Genomic DNA, 20,133 nt, shown 5'->3' on the forward strand with positions numbered 1-20,133 from the left:
TGGATGGCAGCCAACAATAGTGTGCAGTGAAGTCCGCATGCAGTTCACATAAACAGCAACACAGGCTACTGCTTACTCGAGTTCTCTGGAGAAACGTGCATCTGACAATTCAGCTATTTCTTCACTGGCGATTTTACCGTAAGGAAGAGATTACGCGTGCTGCTGGCAGGACGCTCAAAGACCGAGGAACGAATTAATGCTCACTTTCCCAAAAAGTATGAAATCCCCACGCTCGATCAAATCCCGCGCTCTTGCAATTCTTAACCTGATTCCACTTCCATAACGCCCCTGTCAGATACCCATCTATGGAAGGAGGGGCAGAAAAAGAGATGCCCTCGCTCCCTTCAGATCAGCTAAGTTTCGTAGAGTTTTGGTTTCCCACATTTCAGCAAACATTAATGAAAACCACCGACCACATGACACTGTAGCCGTACACGCGGGCAGAGGAGGAAGCAAAACAAGAAGAAAGCCGGAGCTCCAATAGCCACGTGAGTACGAGCTCCCGAGCGCCTTCTCCAGTGATGACTTCAATTCCCAGCCTGCCCCGGGGCAGTTACTCTCCGAGGACTACAACTCCCAGGGTGCAGCGGACCAGTCCGCCGCAACCTCCCACTCGGCCGCCTGCCGCTCGTCCCGCCCCTCCCCCGCCCCTCCCAGCCGGATCGGCATGCGCCTGCGCACCGGAGGCCGGAGGAGTCTTACCCTAATGTAAGATGGTGGCCCGTCTAGCTGTGGAACCCACCGAAAGCTGAGAGTCTCTCTCTCAGCCGTAAAGGTCGGACTCACTGAAGCAGTCAGGCCCGGTTCTGAAGAGTTTTTTCGCCGACTCCCGTTCATTGGTCTCCTGTGAGGACTCGGCAACGCGTGGAGTCCGGCTAAGAGAAAAGCGAGGCAAGGCAGGCGGGTGAGTGTCTGCGGGGCTGGGCTTAGGGGAAACCCGGGGCTGACCGGCTACGAGAGAGCGGAGGCTTCGCTGGGACTGTGCAGGCCGCACCCCCCTTCTCCCCACCCCCCGCCTCGTCTTCACCCTCCTCCTCCTCCTCCGGCTGCCTCCTCCTCCTCCTCCTCCTCCTCCTTCTCCTCTTCCTCCCTCTCCCCTCTACGCCACAGCAGTTACCACCAGGAAAAGGCAGCCGGGCTGGAGGCAGCGCGGCGGCGAGCGCCAGCTCTCTCCTTCGAGAATTTCTTCAATTGGGGACTCAAGAGGGCTTCCAATCGCCAGCTTTCCCCCGCATTTTTCTGGCAAGAGTATCCTTAGGAGTCGCTCCTTCTTGTTTCCCCAGCCCCCCGTTCCCCTCTGACGTCCTTTCCTACTGGCCCCGGTCTCCTGAGGCAGAGCTATCACTTCCACTCTGACGGGTGCTGCTGCTCATTGCCCACCCGTCCTGCTTGGTGCTTGAGTATTCTGTCTTTTTTTGTGTGTGTGTGGGGAGGCCCCCCTCCCCTCCACTAATACCGCTCAGGATCTAGCCTCTGCCCCCCTCTAGTGCTTGCAGTCAGCCCCCAGTCTGTCTGCCAGACCCGAGCTGATTCCGACGTGCAGTCTCCTTTAACTCCATCTGTCATCTTAAAGCCACCCCGTGAGTATCTAAATCTTGCTGCTGCCCCGTTGCTCCGTGTAACCCACCTGTTTCTCATCCTTCTTGAGAATTGTCGTTCCTTCCCTCTTCCCTATGCAGATTCTTTTGAGCACACACTTCCAGAAAAGAGGAGATGCCCCGTGTTGTTACTTGAAAAGTAAAAGAGGTTGGGAAGTGAATGAAGTGAGGTGGGGTATTATTAACGTTAAGAGAAAAGATCTTTCTTCAGGCTACTCAGGAAAGGGATGCTTTGCATTTTGTGAGCTATTTGTTGCTCATGCGGGTCTTTTGGACCACGGCGTTTTACCTCTCTTTTTCATTTTTGCCCTTCTCCATGCCACTCAGCATTCTCCTGAATTGCCTTTCCCCAGGACACTTGATGTTGTCTCTGATTATACCCATAAAGATTAGCCTAGCATTTCAAACAAGATGAATCTGACACACACTTCATCCCTGAACACCACATGCAAATACAAATGATATTTTGATTATATGTGGTTACACATTCCTTTTATATTGATTATTGGCTCCGTTATATTGATGTTTATGTTAATTGATAACACTTATTTGGGTGGAGATTTCCTGTCTGGCTAGTGTAAAACTGACTTTTTTCCCCCCTTCTCTCTTTCGATCTGGAAAGTTCCCTCTTTTAACATTTCTAGGATAGGAGATATCAGAATAAGTTGTATGGAAAAACGCATTGGGTATGTATGCAAAAGAGAAGTAGATATTTGGGGGTAAACTTAAATTCCTTTTTTTTTTCATAGAAAAGAAGGGGACTGAGAAAAGAAGTCACAAAGCTGTGCATATGCATGCTTTCAAGGGTACTTAGCTCTTATTACTTGCAGTAAGAACTAGAAACTCAAGAACAAGGATGGCTTATGGCCTCTATGGTTTAGGAAAAGCAGAATTGAAAGGTACCAGTTTGCATAATGAGAAGTCAGAGCCTTCGCTATAATACACCTCAGTGAAATAAAGAATTGCCAGAAAAGCAAATAGGATTATGTAGGTCAGATACACACATGTCAAGTTTAAACATAAGACATTGCATTCTTAATATATATGTAAAAATATTTTAAACTCACAGTAACAATCTCATGATGCAGTATGTTTCTTATTGGACATACTGCAAAATCAGTAACAGCTTAAGTGTAAATACAAATGCAGTTCCTCTAGTCACTTCTGTACATTACTGAGTTAGTGTAAGTTTTATATATTTTACCTTGTAAAACTTGAATATTCTTATATTTGATGTTATATTCAGTTATTGCAAAGAAGTCTTTAAAAATATAAACTAAGGTTAGAAAAGCTGTAAAGCTTGCTTCTTTCTGTTTCTCTCTCTCTCTCTCTTTCTCTCTCTCTCCTTTCTTTTTTAGGCAGAGTCTTTTTTGTTTGTTTGTTTTTGAGACAGAGTTTTTCTGTGTAGCCTTGGCTGTCCTCCTAGATTCGCTTTGTAGATCAGGCTCAAAGTGATCCATCTGCCTCTGCCTCCCTTAATGCTGGGACTACAGGCATGGGCCACCATGCCCAGCTATGACAGGATCTTTATGTAGCCCTGATTGGCAAGGTATATCAGGCTGGCCTTGAACTTGTAGACATCCGCCTACCTCTTCATCCTAGTGATAAGTGTGCCTTGCCATGCCTGGCCAGAGCTCCCTGTTTGGCAAAGCTGAGTAAATCTGTATTCTTCTGAGAATTGGAAGTAACTGATATAGCAAACTTTGTCTTTATCTATACCTTGAACTTAAAAAAGGAAATAATACTTCCTATTTAGCTCATCAATAACTTGTCTTTAACTTAAATAAAGAGTAGATAGATGCTGATAGAAAGCTTGTCACTCTGGACAGTCTTGTTTGGGTACTCTTGGCACTCCTGGTTGGCTGAACTGTAAGCAGCACGTTCTAAGAGAGGACTGTTTGTCTGGTAGAAGGGGATGAGTAATTTTTAATACTTTTTTTCTTTTGTAAAATATTTGCTCAGTTAATATCTTAAGCAAGTTTTCCTCCTTCTCTACTGGGGTCATCAAAGTCTTGCTTCTAGCCTTTTGAAATAAAAGTGAATTTACGTAGGGGTCTTTAGGATATGTAGAGAAGATGTAAAAAGTTCTTTGACACATTGATAGGAGGAAGTAGGCTGAAATTGATAAATATTTTTGTGTAGTTTTTATTTGTAGCATTTTCAACATGGCAGCTTCATACTTGAATGCTTTTCTTTGCCAAACTGAATAGTTGAAGCCTTCAAATGAATAGATTGTATAAGGTTTTTAAAATGAATTACTTAAAGTTGGCTTAGTATATAATTTTTCCAAAAGGTGCATAGATAAATCTTTAATTTGATTAGGATGAGAGATATAGTCAAGCAGCAAAATACAAAATGAAGCTGTTTTGTGACACTGGCCCACTTCCTTCTAGATGGAGGTACCAGAGATGGCTTGCTTCTGTTGTTCTGAAACAAGGTCTTCACTGTAGCTCAGGCTATCCTGAAACTGACTGTAGAATAAGCTGCCTTCGAGCACAGGGCAGCCCATCCTGCTTCGGCTTCCTTGGGCTGGAACTACAGTGTGAGCTACTGTGTAGCTAGTACTGGGTAACTAAGTGCTGTGTAAAAGACAAGGCATTGCCTAAGGACGCACTCAGCGTTAGGGGAGTTTTACTTATTTATTTTGTGTGGTACAAGCCTGGACCGTGGAGCTTTGGCGTGTTAGACAGTAGCTTTCAGGAGAATGTTATTGTAAAAAGGATTTTATGTTTTAATAGAATGAAAAACAATTCATTTAAGCAATTTGGTTTTAGAAGGGTTTCTTTTCCTTCTTCTGTATTCCCTCTTTTAAAATGAGGCTGCACTCTTCATTTTAAAGATTATTTTTTTTAATGTGACTGCAAGTAACTCTTGATTGAACTATGTTATTGTTTTTGTAGACTGCGAGGTAGGTTAAATTTGTGAAAGCTTCAGTCTGCCGAAAACTCAAATAGTTCTGTCACTACCTATAGTATTGCCTTGACTTTTTGTGAAGGAAGTTATAGTGAACTCAGTTGGTTTTGAAACAAAAGCAGTAGGGAAATAGGTTATAGCGGCTTTTGCTGTTCTAGAAACAGTATAACTAGAATGTACTACATACATTTCCCAGGGGATTTTTTTTAATCTAAATGGAACTTGTAAATGGTTTTCATCCCATTGGAATAGCATGTATCAGATAGAACTTGTAACACATTCTCACATTTTATAAACTTTATGTTCCCTCAGAGTTATTAAGAAAGGTCTACAAATGCCCATTCTTGAAAAGAAAGTTGCAGGAAACATGGTAACTTAAAGATTTAATGTATTTTTGTTTCTCTAAAGTTGAGAGTTCACAAATAATTTGCTTCTTTGATCAAGTTGTGGGTATTTACACAGTTTATTTCCAAATGATTTTTAATCTCATTTTGTAGACGTCTTTAGTTGAAAGATTGTGTAGTGAATGCCAGATTTTCCCATGGTAGTTATCTAGTGGGCTCTGGCACACTGTTCCTTCACAATTGAAAAAAAAAGCCTCTGCGTGTGTGCGTTTGTGTGTTCATACAGATTCATGTGTGTGACCTGGCCAGAGAGCAACTTCAGGTGTGAACTTTAGGAATGTGGACAGAGTCCCTCATTGATTTGAAACTCTCCAATTAGGCTAGATTGACTGACCGTTAAATCACAGGGTTCTTGTCTTTGCCTGGCCAGGGGTGGGATTGCAAGTGCACACCATGCCCAGTGAGTTGTAAAGACAGAGCTCAGATCCTCACACTTGTAAGGTAAATGCCATGTAAGCCACCCTCTCCCACTGTGGGTCTTTTAAGTTTGGTGAGTTTCTTTATTTGTTTGTTTTGTCGTCCCCCCAGGGTTGCTTATGGACAATTTCAGCATTATTTTTTGGCCCCTTATAGTTTCGTTTAGTCTTTCTATGCTGAGGAACACATTTCAGGCTTTGTGCTTATGCAGCAAACTACTTAGCTGCATCATGTTGTCATTTAATAGCATGGATTTCTTTTATTGGAAGAGGAAAGCCTAAAGTAATATGCAAAAGTGTAAGGGGGTTTGTGATGGTTTCCTTTTTTGTCTCAGTATATTTGTGAGGATGGATTCTTTGTTATTAAACTGTTCATATAGGAAAATTCTCCTGTTTCAAGCTTCTTGGATTAAATGATATGTAGATGATGTTTTGTTACTAGATAAACCTTGCTACTTGCAGAACATATGTTTTAGATATCTGCTCAAAAACTTTTTGTTTGGCATGGTCACTAAAAATCCCATCTCTTAAGAAGTTAAGCAGGTATGGACTAGAATTAGAAATTAAAATGATCAAATTCACATGTGTGCAAAGCCAGTATGTAAAAACAATGATTAATAAATGCCAGGCATAGTGGCACATACCTTCAGTCCCAGCATTTGGGAGGCAGAGGCAGGTGGATTTTTGAGTTTGAGGTCAGCCAGGGCTACAAAGTGTCTCAAATAGAACAAAACAAAGGTTCAGGTAGGAAAAACTCAACAGTAAACTTAAACTTCAAAATTCAACCCAAAACGTTGCTTAAAATACTAGGTGTTATATCACTGAAGGAATTAGCAAATGATGGTGCAGGAAAAGCAGGGATTAAGTTTGAATGGCAGCTGTACCTGACTACCCACGGGTTGGGGTATTCCCTAACAATAACAGATACATTGTCTGAGCCAGTAGCTAGACATTCTTAAGCTTGTTTTTCTGTTTCTCAGTAAGATGTTATTTTCTGCTCATTTAGAATCTGTTTAATTCATTTCCTGTTAGGGTATCAGGTGTCTTTAGATTGTGAATTTACTGAATTGACATTGGCTGATTTAGGTCATTCAGCCTTGGTTGTAGCAGCTTTTTCTCCATTTAACAAAGCTTTTCTGAGCTGGGCTTGGTGGTGCATGCTTGTATCCCAGCACTCGGGGAGGTAGAGACAGTAGGATATCTGTCATAGGATATGCCAGCATAGTTTACAAAGAGAGTCCAAAACAAAACAAACAAAAACAACCAAAACCAGAACCTTTTCTGCTTCCCATATTATTCTTATGACTTTTCTTAGTTTAAAAAAACTTTTAGCAATTGTCTAGACCATTTTGTGGATTTCAGGAGTGAATAAAAATGTGTAATACAGACAATATTGCTTAGGTGACAAGATTAACTTTGCTTCTCATGGAGATTTCGTACATTTTGATATATATGCCTCCAGTTTACTTTGCTTAACTTGCAGAAAAGAATAAAGATGCTGCAAGTTCCCTGTCAAATTGGATCTTTTTAGAAACCTTTCTTTTATGGTCAGTGTATTTAATTACAGTCTAGGCCTGGTGGTACAGATATGTAATCCTGTCTGCTCTAGAGTGAGGCACCATGCTCTTGAATTCAAGACACATGCACTCACAAGCGCGCGCGCGCGCGCGCACACACACACACACACACACACACACACACACACACCCCAGTAATTGTAGCTAGGCATGGTACTATAGACCTGTAATGTCAGTACTTAGAGGCTGACTTGGGGTTTAATAGTAAGACCCTGCTTTAAAAAAACCAAACTATACATTTTGTTTGTCCCAGACCCAGTTCAATGCACCGGTATCCACAACAGAAAAACAAAAAACAAAAACAAACCTGAAGAAGGGCACTAAAAATTAATTAATTTGGTTTTTTGAGACAGGGTTTTTCTGTGTAGCCTTGGCTGTCCTGGACTCCCTTTATAGACCAGGCTGGCCTTGAATTCACAGAGATCCACCTGCCGCTGTCTCCCAGAATGCTGGGATCATAGACATGTGCCACCATGCTCGGCTGGAAAAGGGTATTATTATATGTTTTGTGTATATTTAAAATGAAGTTAAGACAGTATCACATTTTTTAAAAATCGGGGGCAGGGGGCTGGGATTTGAATTTAGAGCTTATGTGTGCTAAGAACTCTATCACTCAGCTATTTTCCCAGCCCAAGTAGTTTTTTAAAAATAAAAAATAAAAGCCCAAGTGCTTTAATCCCAGCCCTTGGGAGGCAGAGGCAGGCGGATCTCTGTGAGTTCGAGGCCAGCCCGTCCTATAAAGTTAGTCTAGGACAGCCAAGGCTACACAAAGAAACCCTGTCTTGAACCCCCCCTAAAAAAAACCCAAGAAACAAAAACAATCAAACAAAAAACCCACACAAAAACCCAAAAACAAACAAACAAAAAACTGAAAAAATTTCAACAAATAGGAAGTAGCTATGGACTGTGATGTAGCTGTGGACTGTGATGGAGCTTGACACTGAGCCACAAAGATCGGTTCATCTCTGCCCCACTCTTTTTACCTTTCTTCTTGCTGCTCTTTGCCATGACCACTTTGAATCAAATCCTAGTCATCACATTGTTTTCTTTTGTACTAGAACTCTTTTGACGTAATAAAATACTTTGAATTTTAATCAGGAGCATGCAGTCAGCTTTTCAAATGGCTGAGTGCAGATTGAGACCCACGTGCTGGAAAGCGACAGTTTGTGTTTATCTTGACAAGAATGCTTTAGAGTAGTATACCGAGCGCCGTCCAGGGCAGTAGTCAGATGATGTATATAATGTATAAGTTCGAGTGTGTTGTCTTTACGTTGTAGGGGTCAGACAAAATGAAGAAGATGGACTCTGGACTCCAGAGTATCTCCAGAGGAACTTCCACACCTCCATGTGGGGGATAGAAGCATGGGCAGCCCTTGGTGATGGGCTCAGCATGATGTCAGGGGGATGTAAGAAGGTGGAATGTTCTGGAAGAAAGTGTTCATCTGGGGGAATTGTAGTAGATTATTTTGTATAAGTAAAGTAGAGTTGGATTATGAAGTATATGCTTGGTGTATGAAGAATAAAGTTGAATTAAAAGTGCAGAGCATTTAAGAAGCCCCTCCCCTCTCCAGAACAACAACAAAAAAACCACGCACCAAAAATACGTGGTAAGGGTCAGGAATTGCATGGTGCTGGTTTTTAGAATGATCAGTTGTTCTTCCAGTACTGTGCAGTAATCTGGGGTTAATGGCTGAGTTTTGTTGAAATATTAAAGACCAGTTGAAAAGCTATTCTGAGGAGTGTTACAGCACGAAAGTAGAAATTCTGCAGGATTTGGCAGTAAGTTGTCTTTTGTTGTTGTTGTTGTTGTTGTTTAAAGATTTATTTTATGTGTATATGTGTGTACATGTATATGTCCTAAGTGTGTATAGGTGTCTTTGGAGCCAGAAGAGGGAGTTGGAGGTGGTCATGGTCTCCTGATGTAGGTATTGGAAACTGAGTTTAGGTCCTCTACAAGGGCAGTGAATAGCCGAGCCATCCCTCCTGCCCTAGAGTCTCTTTTCTGCAGCTCCCTAAGTCCCTGAGTGACAGCAGGCTTAGATTAGAACATAGGACTAAGGAAATGTGTTGTACTTGTCTTTTATAGGAAACCGCAATTTTTAATACAAGGCCATTCCCTTACCTGTGCATTGGTAGTCTCATTATCCAGGCTGGTGTACAGCTGGGACTATTGGCCAATATAATTGGCTAAAGTAGAAGCAAGGTTTTGGAAACATTGTTATTTAAATAACCTAAAAAAGAAAATCAGTTTTTAAAAATCATTTTATACATTCATCTACTGGGGGATAGTGAGGAAACAAAGAAACATTAAGATAGTAAAAAGTAAAACTCCTCCTTCCCCCCTGGCCCTAAGACAGACTTTTACTTTGTAGAGCTACAAAATGTGCTGAACTTAGGGTGATCCTCCTACCTGTGTCTCCTGCAGTGTTGGGGTTACAAGTGTGTGCCTTGGTGCTTGCTCACTTTTTTACAATAAGAACTTTTTATCTCATTTGCTTCTATGTGTTTATTAGTACAGATAAGTTAGAAGATGGCTTATATTTCGATAATTATTGGGACAGCTTGATGAGACCAAAAGAATGGCAGAAAATTCTGATGAATAAGGGTATTAAATATTGAAGGCGCCAACTTCCCTTAAGGATGTATAGAATTTTAAGGTCAGCAGGATAGAGTATAAGACGAGGACGTTGTGTGCATGCGTGCACACGTGCGTGCATGCTTGCATGTGCACACATGATGTTGCTGTTCTGAGACCCTTGAAAGTATTTTATTCAGTGTGTTGATCCTCATTAAGACCACTCTAAATATTGTGTATTTCTAGGCAGCATGCTTCATTTTGTAAAGGAAATTTTCACATTTTACAGTTCTCTCCCCTTCTCTTTCCTCTTTCCTCCTTGTCTTGGCTCATGCTAACACGCGCTGTACTACTGATTTACACCCCAGCCCTTTGCATCTTTCTGGAGACAGTAACTTATGTGTCTAGGTTAGCCTGAAAAAAAATCACTTAAAAATTACTTTATTTATTTATTGTGTGTATGCATTCCATGGGGGCACATGTGGAGTTCAGAGAACAGCTCTTGGGAGTTATTTGGATTCCAGGGTCAAACTTGGGTCATCAGGTTTGGTCATAAGTGTCTTTATTTAATGAGCCATCTTGCCAGCTCCTGAAAGTTACTTTGTAGCAGAGGATAACCCTTCAACTCCTGCTCCTCCCTCCACCTCGCAAGTGTTGGGATTAAAGCGTAGGATACTACACCCAGCTCATTTTGTGTTATTTATTTTTAAATTTTATATTTTTGTTTTGTGTGAATGTTTTGCTTTGTATGCATGTCTGTTCACTATGTATGTGCCTGGTCCCTGTGTAGAGGTCAGACTATGGTGTCAGATCCCCTGGACAGTTGGCTGTGATCTTTGGGTGGGTGCTGACAGTCAAACCTGGGACCACTTCAAGGCTAGCCAGTACTCCTAACTGCTGAACCATCTCTCCAGCCCCTCACTTTGTACTGTAGCTTTCAAATGGTAGATGAATAATAAATATATTTAATTTTATTTCTTGGTTCGTTTACTATCTAAGGTATTATTCTTATGCTGTATTTAACTTATAGATCTTAAAGATTCTGACAGTCAAGGCTGAAACTGTCAGAAACCCAAGGTGCTTAGAATTTTAAATTTATACTTATTTTTACCAGTCATTTTATTTCTTGTGTTAGAAAAGTTAGGATCTACCTTAATTCCATGAGTCTTGTAGCATTTGTTTAATATTGATAATGATAAAAACCAAGATGTAATTAGTACATTATTGAGAAATACAAGTTGATATCCCTAATTTCAAATCTTAAAATGATCCCAGCTCTGAAACTGGAGCACTAACGTGGTAGTGTAGTGGGACGTTCCATACCGGCCTTCACATTACAGATCATTGTCAAAGCTGATAGACTAAAACTCAAAGTTTTTCTTTTTCTTTTCTTTCTTTTTTTTTTTTTTTCAGACAGGGTTTCTCAGTGCAGCCTTGGCTGTCCTAGACTCGCTTTGTAGACTAGGCTAGCCTTGAACTCACAGAGATCTGCCTGCCTCTGTGCTGGGATTACAAGTGTGTGCCACTGCACCCAGCTCTTAATAATAATTTTAAGGCAACAAGAGACTCTTGAAGATTATTACATGCTTTTTTTTTTTTAAAGATTTATTTATTTACTACATATACAATGTTCTGCCTACAGGTACACCTGCACACCAGAAGAGGGCACCAAATCTCACTATAGATGGTTGTGAGCCACCATGTGGTTGCTGGGAATCAAACTCAGGACCTTTGGAAGAGCAGACTGTTGTGCTCTTAAGAGCTGAGCCAACTTGCCAGCCCCAATATGCTCTTTTTTTTTTCCTTCTTTTTTTGGTTTGTTTTTTTGAGACAGGGTTTCTCTGTGCAGTCTTGGCTGTTCTGGACTTGCATTGTAGACCAGGCTAGCCTTGAATTCACAGCGATCAGCCTACCTCTGCCTCCCAAGTGCTGGGATTAAAGGGATGCGCCACCACCGCCGGCTGCTCTTTTCTTTTTCAATTTTGATACTGGGGGTTCCTCACATGCACTAATCATGTGTTTTGCCAGTGAGCCACATCCTTAGCCCTAGACTGTACTTTTTATTACATATTACTGAACTCTAGAACCAGGAGTGTTAGGGCATGCTTGTTGTAATCTAGCCACCAGGAGGCAGAGCAAGGAAGACTGAAGACAGCCTGATCTACACACTGAGTTCGAAACTATGGAGTGAGGCCCTGTGTCAAAAGAAGAAAAAAAATAATTTTAAAAGCTTGCAGTATGTAAATTAAAAGTAAATTTAAAAGCTGGAGAGATGGCTCAGCGGATAAAAGCATTTTCTGCTCTTCCAGAGGAGCTATAGGTTCCCAGTGCCTGTGTTAGATAGTTAACAACTGCCTGGGACTTCTGGACTCTGTTCATATTCTCTCTCTCTCTCTCTCTCTCTCTCTCTCTCTCTCTCTCTCCCTCTCTCCCCTCCCCCTCCCTCTCTCTCTGCCCCCCATCTCATACACACACTTATAAGTAAAACCAAAATATTTGAAAAAATTAAAAAAAACTGTCATGATACTAAAGAAAATACTGTTTTTTAAGTACTTGCAATGAAGGACTAACTTAGATGCTTTTTGGTTTTTTGTTTTTGATTTTTTTTTTTTTTTAAGCAAGGTTCTCATTATCTAGCCCCAGCTAGGTTGGAACTCACTATGTAGACTAGGTTAGTCTTAGACTCACAGAGGGTCCACCTGCCTTTGCCTTCCCAGTGCTGGAAATAAAGATGCATATCACCATGCCCAGTCTTAGATGATGAATGGGTGTTTACTTATCTATATATTTGTGTATTGTATGTATGTTGGTGCCTACAGAGACCAGAAGAGATATTGGATTCTCCAAGACTGTAGGTGATGGGAATTGAACCTGGGTCCTCTGGAAGAACAGCTAGTACTCTTTTCAGCTCTGAGATATTTTTTTAATAGTTGAGAATTGTGTTCAATTAGCCTGTGGTTTTCAATATGAGTCCTTTGAATATTTTGGGTTTTTATTTATTTTTTTATTCATTGTTTCTTCAGGTAGATGCAATATTGGATAGAATCAGACAGTGTGAATCTTGGTTCTGCCACTTACAATTCACTTCCTAACCTAGGACAGTTATTTAACTGAATCTCAGTTTTATCACTTATAAAAAAGACCTAGGTTTATTTTCTGCAATAAATGAACTAATACATTAAAAATGATGTTTGGTACATAGTAAGCCCTGGATAAAGGTTTGCTGTTAGAATACATTTGAAAGAATCAAGAAACTTTCAATTTTAAGTTAAATCTTTGTATTCAATACACTTTTTCTTGTTTTGGTTTGCTTTGTTGTTGTTGTTTTCCTAGGAGCTGGATGTATATGTTTCCAGTAGCTATTTAGGCAAATGGAAATACAGGCAGTGTGTTTGAGGAATAATCATAGAACTGGCTTGTTGGTATTCTTTTGAATCAGGGAGTAATAGAAAACAAAATTGGATAGATAAGATGGAAAATGATGATCAAGTGTTTTGAACTAAGGCAGCAATATGTAGTTGTGGTTGATAGAAGGAATCATTCTTTTTGTTGATGGAGGGTTTAAATCAGGAGTAAAGTCAGGAATAAAATATTATTCAGTGGAAAGTTTTGGGGGTTTTTTTCCCTCCAGTTCTGGAGATTGAACCAACAGTCTCACACATGCTAGGCAAGTATTCTGCCACTGAGCTACAACCCCAGTCCTACAAGACCATTTTGACTATTTTTGTGGCACCGAAGTACTTGACATTGTATGGACAGAGGATTTCTTTTTTCTTTTGGTTTTTTGAGACATGGTTTTTCTGTGTAACCTTGGCTGTCTTTGACTCACTTTGTAGACCAGGCTGGCCTTGAACTCACACTAAACCTTCTATTTCAATACCATTTGCTTGCAATTCTATATAGGTCTCTTGATAGATCAGTGAACAAAACAGAAAAAAGGAGGAGCCGGGCGTGGTGGCTCATGTCTTTAATCCCAGCACTCGGGAGGCAGAGGCAGGCAGATCGCTGAAAAGGTTGCAGGGTTGTTCGTACAATTGGAGAGGTTGTAGGTGGAGGTGGAAGCCCTTGGGATGTGAGGAGCACTGGAAAAGAGAGAACAAAAAGCCTCACTCCTGGTGACTGAGCAAGAGAGTGTGAATTTCCTACAGGATTAAGGAGGGAAAGAAACTGGGCTGAAAAAGCAGGAGGACAATCTGATGAAACAGTTTGGAGTGAAAGGTTTAATCTTGAACCAACTGCACTGCCAGAGTTAGAGAAGGGGCAACCTGGATTATGAGAGTGCCATCAGCTTCCCCAGTAGTTGTACTGCATATGCATGCTAATGGTGTGGAACAAGGTCACGACAGGACAGGATGGCATTTTATAAGAAATGATAGCTCTGAGGCGTTTTAAAGAGGCCATGATTTCATGAGATGCACTTGCCTTATGTGAAACAGATTCTAATTCACTGGGGTACTCAGAATAGAATTATTCCCCCAGACTAGAGGAAGGGGCTGGTGACAGCTGTACTAGAGCAGTCCGTAGATGAAGTGGCTAACATGGTGGAGGGAAGACGCTGCCTATATTGAAGAGTGAAATAAATAGAGGGGAGTGAATACAGTAAGAGAAAAGTTGCTGGGTAAAGGGCACTACTCTGATACACAAGAACAGATTCAATTTGATGATGGTACTATAGACAATGTCACTTAGTGGCTTTAAGAGCTTGGGACAAAATTGAGGAGTCAGGGATTTACAAAGATTATACAAGGCTCTGGAGAAGCCTTCACTGATGTTTTACAAAGATTAGTCTCAGCTGTGAACAAAGCCATTTCAGACCCTAATTCCAGACAAGTGCTAATTGAGTCGTTGGCATTTGAAAATGCAAATACAGAATGCAAAAAGGTTATTAGGTCATGAAAGGCAAAGGCAGCACCTATGGAGGAGTGGATCAGGAGTGTGACAGGGTCTTAACTTGTATCATGCTAGTATAGTAGATCAAGCTACAACTAGAGGTCTTCAATATCAAAACGCCTGCTGCTTCAGTTGTGGGAAATATGGTCATTTACAAAGAGACTGACCAAACCAAAAGCCTTAGATATCAAAATACCTGATGTGTTAAATGAGAGAAATACAGTATTTGGTGCCAGAAAAGTGAAAGAGCTGTTTCTAGGGGCAGTAGCTTTCCTAAATCTCAAACAGAAAGAACACCTAACCTACTGGGGTTGTGTATGTCATGTGGCAAAGGCTGTCATTGGGTGCAGGAACACAGATCCAAAAGAGATATTCAAAGTAATTTCTTACCACCAGTAAATGGCATTAGGGCCTGGTTACATGCCCCACAGCAAAATTACAAGCCATTTCAGCCAAGGAGTAACATGTAGACCAAGAAACCTTCACTTGGCATTGGAGATTTTATTCATGCTATGGCAGGCAGTGTGGTTCTAGACCTGGTTACAGATAAACATCTTACTCTAGCCCCAAAAATTCAGTATTATAAAAAAAGCTACTGGAGTTTATGGTCTTTTGCCCTTAGGGACAGTTTTGATGATCTTGGGAAGGAGTGGATCGACTTCCCAAAGATTCATTGTATATCCAGGAATTATAGATGAAGATTTCAAAGAAGTTAAAATTATGGCTTGTGTAAAAAGAGAGATGCAGTTTAACATAGGTGATAGGGTTGATCAGCTGCTACTGTTCCCCATCAAAAGGCAAAGCTGCTCCAGTAGGAAGAACAGGAGAGTTTGGAAGTACTGGAAAACATATTTATTTTCTGGCAAACAGTTGTTAGTGATCAGAGTCCAAAATTAAAATTGCAAGCAAATGGTATTGAAATAGAAGATGTAGTGGATACTGGAGCTGATGGAACTGTTACTTCCCCCAAATATTGTAATTCAAAATGGCCACCTCACAAGATTTATACCCAGTTTCTAGAATTGGAAAGTTATCTTAGATAAAGTGTACAACGGATTAAATGTTTGAGACCAAAAGGTCAAAGGAAAGTTAAGGCATTATATGGCTGACATACCCATACATTTATAGGGAAGGGATCTTTTACAACAGTGGGATACTTAGATGAATATTCCTGCAATCCCAGGGACAGCCCATAATGAAATAAGGGGTGAAATGGTAGGTGTTCCTGAGGAAGGTGTTGACAAACAGGGCATCAAAAACAACCTCAGGCTGTGCCAATTGTTCAAACACAGGACAAGCAGTTGTAGAAAGATCTAATCACACCTTAAAGGAAATGTTTATAGAACAAAAAGGAAGAATAAAGGCCCCCCTCCCCCCAGGGATAGACTAAATAGTGCTCTGCTAGCAGATTTTCTGAATGTTAATGAGAAAGGAACAACAGCAGCTAAGAAACACTGGGTTATAGAAAAAACAAAAACTGGAATTAAATGGGTCTGTATACTGTAAGTATGTGTTAATATCAGAGTGGATGCCAGCAAAAGTTTTGTTTTGAGGACACGGATTTGTTTATATTTCCACAGGAAATGAAAAGTTGTGGATACCACTAAAACTGACAAAGATTAGAATTTCAGGAGGTCTCCTGAAAACTTTGGCCACTGACCTGAAAAGTGCTTATTTCATTGAAAATGTCTCTGTTAATAATTGTGCTACACACAGCATGGTCACCTGTATCCCAGGTATAACTAAAGTTGACCTTGGAATTCTGATCATTCTACCTTCACCTCTTGTGCTAGGATTCCATGCACTCTCTAGTACACCTCGTTTCATGTGATGGTGTTGAGGATTGAACTCAGAGATATGTGCATGCTGGGCAAACACTCTACCAACTGAGCTTTGTACCCAGCTCCATGTGATTGGTGATAGTATTTTTCCATGTGTCTTGCTGATTTTAATTGACTTCCTTATGTATTCTACATATTAAATCTTTGACAGCTTCATAGTTTACACACATTTTACCTCATTTTGTAGATTATCTGTTTGTTTCTCTGTTGTATTTGATGGTTAGTGCTTATTGTCAACTTCACAGAGTCTAGAATCGAGTGGGAGAAGGGCCTTTGGGCATGCTTTAACTGAGGTGGATAGACCCATGTACTTAGGGTGGTGGAGCCATTCCCTGACGAGGTCCTGGACTGTACAAGTAGAACAGGGGAGCTGATCAGCATGATTACATTGCTCTTCTAATTAGGAGAAGACAGAGTGTGACTGCTGGCTCAAACTTTTGCCGTCTTGACTACCGCACCATAAGGGACTGCATATTAAACTGAGTTTAAACAAATCCTGTCTCCCTTAAATTACATTTGCTCAGGGTATTTTATCACAGTGATAGGAAGACATTAAGATATCTTGTCACTGTTCTTATGGTAGTCATTCTGATAGGTGTGTAATTATATTTTAATGTGGTTTGAGATCCCCAGTAGCTAAAGATACTGAAAAATTTGGTTTGTTTGGAAGTCTGAGTTCTCACTCAGGCTAGCCTTGAATTCACAATCCTTTTACCTCCGGAGTGCTAAGAGTGCATGTCCCACAAACTCAGGAGACATTTTTCTCTATAGTTATTGGCTGCTTGTGAAAGAAAAAAAATTTTTTTGCCTGTTTTCCAGTTGCATTGACTTTTTCCTGTTGAGTTTTGAGCATTCCTTGTATATTGTAGATAGAAATCCTTTGTTAAAAATCTAGTTTGCAAGTTGGCTATGGTACTCCTACTTATAATCCTAGTACTGAGGAGACTGAGGTGGCAAAAAAAAAAAAAAAAAAAAAAGTTCCAATTTGAGGCCAGCCTGGGCAGTTTAGTGAGTTCCAGGTCAGCCAAGGGTATAGAGTGAGACCCTGTATCATACACAAAAAAGTAGTTTGCAAATGTTTCCTGTCCTGTCCTGTTCTTTCCTTTGGTTTTCTTTATTTTCAAGAAAGGCTTTTGTTTTGTTTTGTGAGGCCCTGGCTCTCCTGGAACTGTCTCTGTAGACAAGGCTGGTCTCGAGAGCTTTAAGTTTGGGACAGGGGGTGTTAGCTCTGCTCAGTGGTGGAATGCTTGTCTATCATGCACTGGTTTCTAACCTCGTACTACACTAATTGGGTTTGTTTGTTTGTTTGTTTTTTCATGAAAAAAATGTTTTGATGATCTCCAGATTTTCCTTTTGTAGATAAGACTTTTGTGTTCTCTAAGCACCCTTTATCTAATGCTGAGTTCTGAACATTTTTTCTTTAAATTAATGGGGGTTAGAAGGACCAGAGGTGGAGATTTATTTATTTTATGTGTGGTGGTATGTATGGTGATCAGAGAATGTCTTCCTATGTCACACATTCAGGCCTTGAACTTCCAGTCTGCCTGCTTCAGAGTCCTAAGTATTAGGATTATAGGCATGCATCACCTCCATACTTTATGTTTAAATGTGTGGTCCATTTCAAGTTGGCTTACTACTTCCTCAGTCGTAAGATTACACACCCCAGCATCATTGCTCCAGCATCATTGTTATGAAGGCTTTCTTTCCTCCATTGAATTGTGTGGGTAAAGCTGTGAAAAGTTGGTTGAACATATTTGAGCAGACTTTTTCTGGGATTTCTACTGTGTACCATCAGTCTGTGTATCTTTCTTGTTCTCACTCCATCAGTACCACATTGGGATGCAAGCCTTAACATCGGGAAGAATAATTCTCTCACTAGACTGATTTACAAAACTGCTTTAGGTCTCCTAGGACTTCCTCTTCCCACATAAATTTTATAAGCCCCATCTTTATTTGCAAAAGCCTTTCTGGTTTACTTATTTTTTCTAGGAATTGCATTATTCCTGTAGCTGAATTTGGGGATGATTGGTATCTTTACTGTGTTAGGTCTTCTAGTCAGTAAGCATGGTAAGACTTTTGAGTTATTTAAATCTTTTATTTCTTTTATCAGCATAGGTCATATATAGCTAAGGACACCACAAGCACAAGTATGCACTCTACCACTGAGCCATATCTGAAGCTTTTATTTATTTATTTATTTATTTATTTATTTATTTATTTATTTTTTGAGACAGGGTCTTTCTGTGTAGCCTTGGCTGTCCTGGACTCACTTTGTAGACCAGGCTGGCTTCAAACTCACAGCGATCCGCCTGCCTCTGCCTCCCGAGTGCTGGGATTAAAGGCGTGCGCCACCACCGCCCTGCTTGAAGCTTTTCTTTTACTTTCTTTCTTAACTGATTTTCAAGGAGGCTCTTGGTGAGATGTGCAGCCTGGCCTTGATCCCCCTACCGTAGCTTCCCTGAGTAGTGGAGTACAGGCCGGAGCCACTGCAGGCACACTGCTTACCTTGTTGCTGTGCATTGGAGCTCGCAGTTAGAAAGGAGGTAGTTGATGCAGGGAAGCCGTGGCAGCAGGAGCAGGAGGTAGCTGGCCATACTGTGTCCAGTTAGGAAGGAAGCAAGGTGATGAATGCTGGCACTCAATCTGTGTCCTTTCCCTCTTTTTATTAAGCTGGACACCCTAACCCATGGCATGGTGGGCCACCTTTAGGGTGGATCTTCCTTCTCAGTGAGGCCTCTCAGGGAACACACTCATAGATGTCTCCGAAGTGATTACAAATTCAATCAAGCTAACAAGAATAACCAGTGTACAGGCTTCAGTTTCTTTGAGCATTATAAAGACATTTTTGTTGTGGTATAGAAATATGCTTAACTTTTGTATATTGATTTTGAATCTTGTTACCACCTTGAACTTACTTAGTGCAGTGAAAAAAGTTTTCTAACTAACTAGTTATACTATCTGTAAATAAGGATTTTGAAAAAAAAAATCCCTAATCTGGTTTGCTTTTTACTTTATGCTTTATTATGTAGCATTCCATAACTGTTGAATAAGACTTGTAAGAACAACTGTCTTCGCTTTGAACCAGAATTTAGGAGGAAAGATAACTTTTTATCATTAAGTATGATGTTAGCTTCTTAGTTGTGCCTTTTTTTTTCTTTAAAGCTGTTGTTGCCAAGTTGAGGAAGTTAGCCTTCTTTTCCTAGTTTGTTCAGAGATGTGCTCTCCCCCTTCCCTCCCCAAACCCGGGCCTTACATATGCTAGGCAAGTGCTCTTTACTACTGACCTGTGCCCCCAAACCTAGTGAGATTTGTTATCAGGAATTGAGATCTTTTAAATATTAATTTTTGCTTTATAGTGTGTGTGTGTGTGTGTGTGTGTGTGTGTGTGTGTGTGTGTGTCTGCATGCTGCATACATGCAGTGCTTCTGGAGACCGGAAGGCAGTGTCATGTTGCTTGGAGCTGTATTTAAAGGTGGCTGTGAGCTGGTCTGCATGAGTCCTGAGAACCAAACTCAGCTCCCTGGAAGAGCAGCGAGCACTTTTTGCCAACTGATGAATCTCTAGATCCATCGTGTCTTTTTTTCTAGATCCATTGTGTCTTTTTTACCCCCAGGAGTTGAGGAAGGGGTGGAGAGATGGATGTCTTAGTGATTAAGAGTACTTGCTGCTCTTCCAGAGGACCTGGGTTTGATGGTCAGCACCCTTGTAGCACCTTAGAACTGTCCCATAACTCCAGTTCCAGGGGATCCAGCATCCTCTTCTGGCTCTGCAGGCACCAGATATGCACTTGGTACACAGACACACTTGTAGCCAAAACACCCATACACCTGCAATTTTTAAAATTAAAAAAAAAAAGAAAGAAAGAAAGAAAGAAAGAGAAGAAAAGAAAAAGAAGTTGAGTCAGCCTTGCATAGCTGGA

At 40.8% G+C, this 20,133-nt stretch overlaps 1 protein-coding gene across 8 annotated transcripts in view; it reads left to right on the plus strand.

Annotated features, from left to right (window-relative positions):
• Positions 1 to 647: 647 nt before the first annotated feature.
• The window catches only part of CNOT4 (CCR4-NOT transcription complex subunit 4), a 108,172-nt gene continuing 88,686 nt past the window's right edge, over positions 648 to 20,133 (plus strand). For 4 of the 8 annotated variants that reach the window (XM_084788100.1, XM_084788103.1, XM_084788101.1 and 1 more), the window contains exon 1: positions 649 to 904. The gene's annotated coding sequence lies outside the window, so the exon portion shown is untranslated. Of the gene's footprint in view, positions 905 to 20,133 lie in introns of all 8 variants that reach the window. The other 4 variants (XM_084788104.1, XM_084788106.1, XM_084788102.1 and 1 more) reach the window with 3 other exon arrangements.

The sequence above is a fragment of the Acomys minous genome (genome assembly GCF_964271855.1).
Source record: "Acomys minous genome assembly, chromosome: 6".
Classification (NCBI taxonomy): Eukaryota; Metazoa; Chordata; class Mammalia; order Rodentia; family Muridae; genus Acomys; species Acomys minous.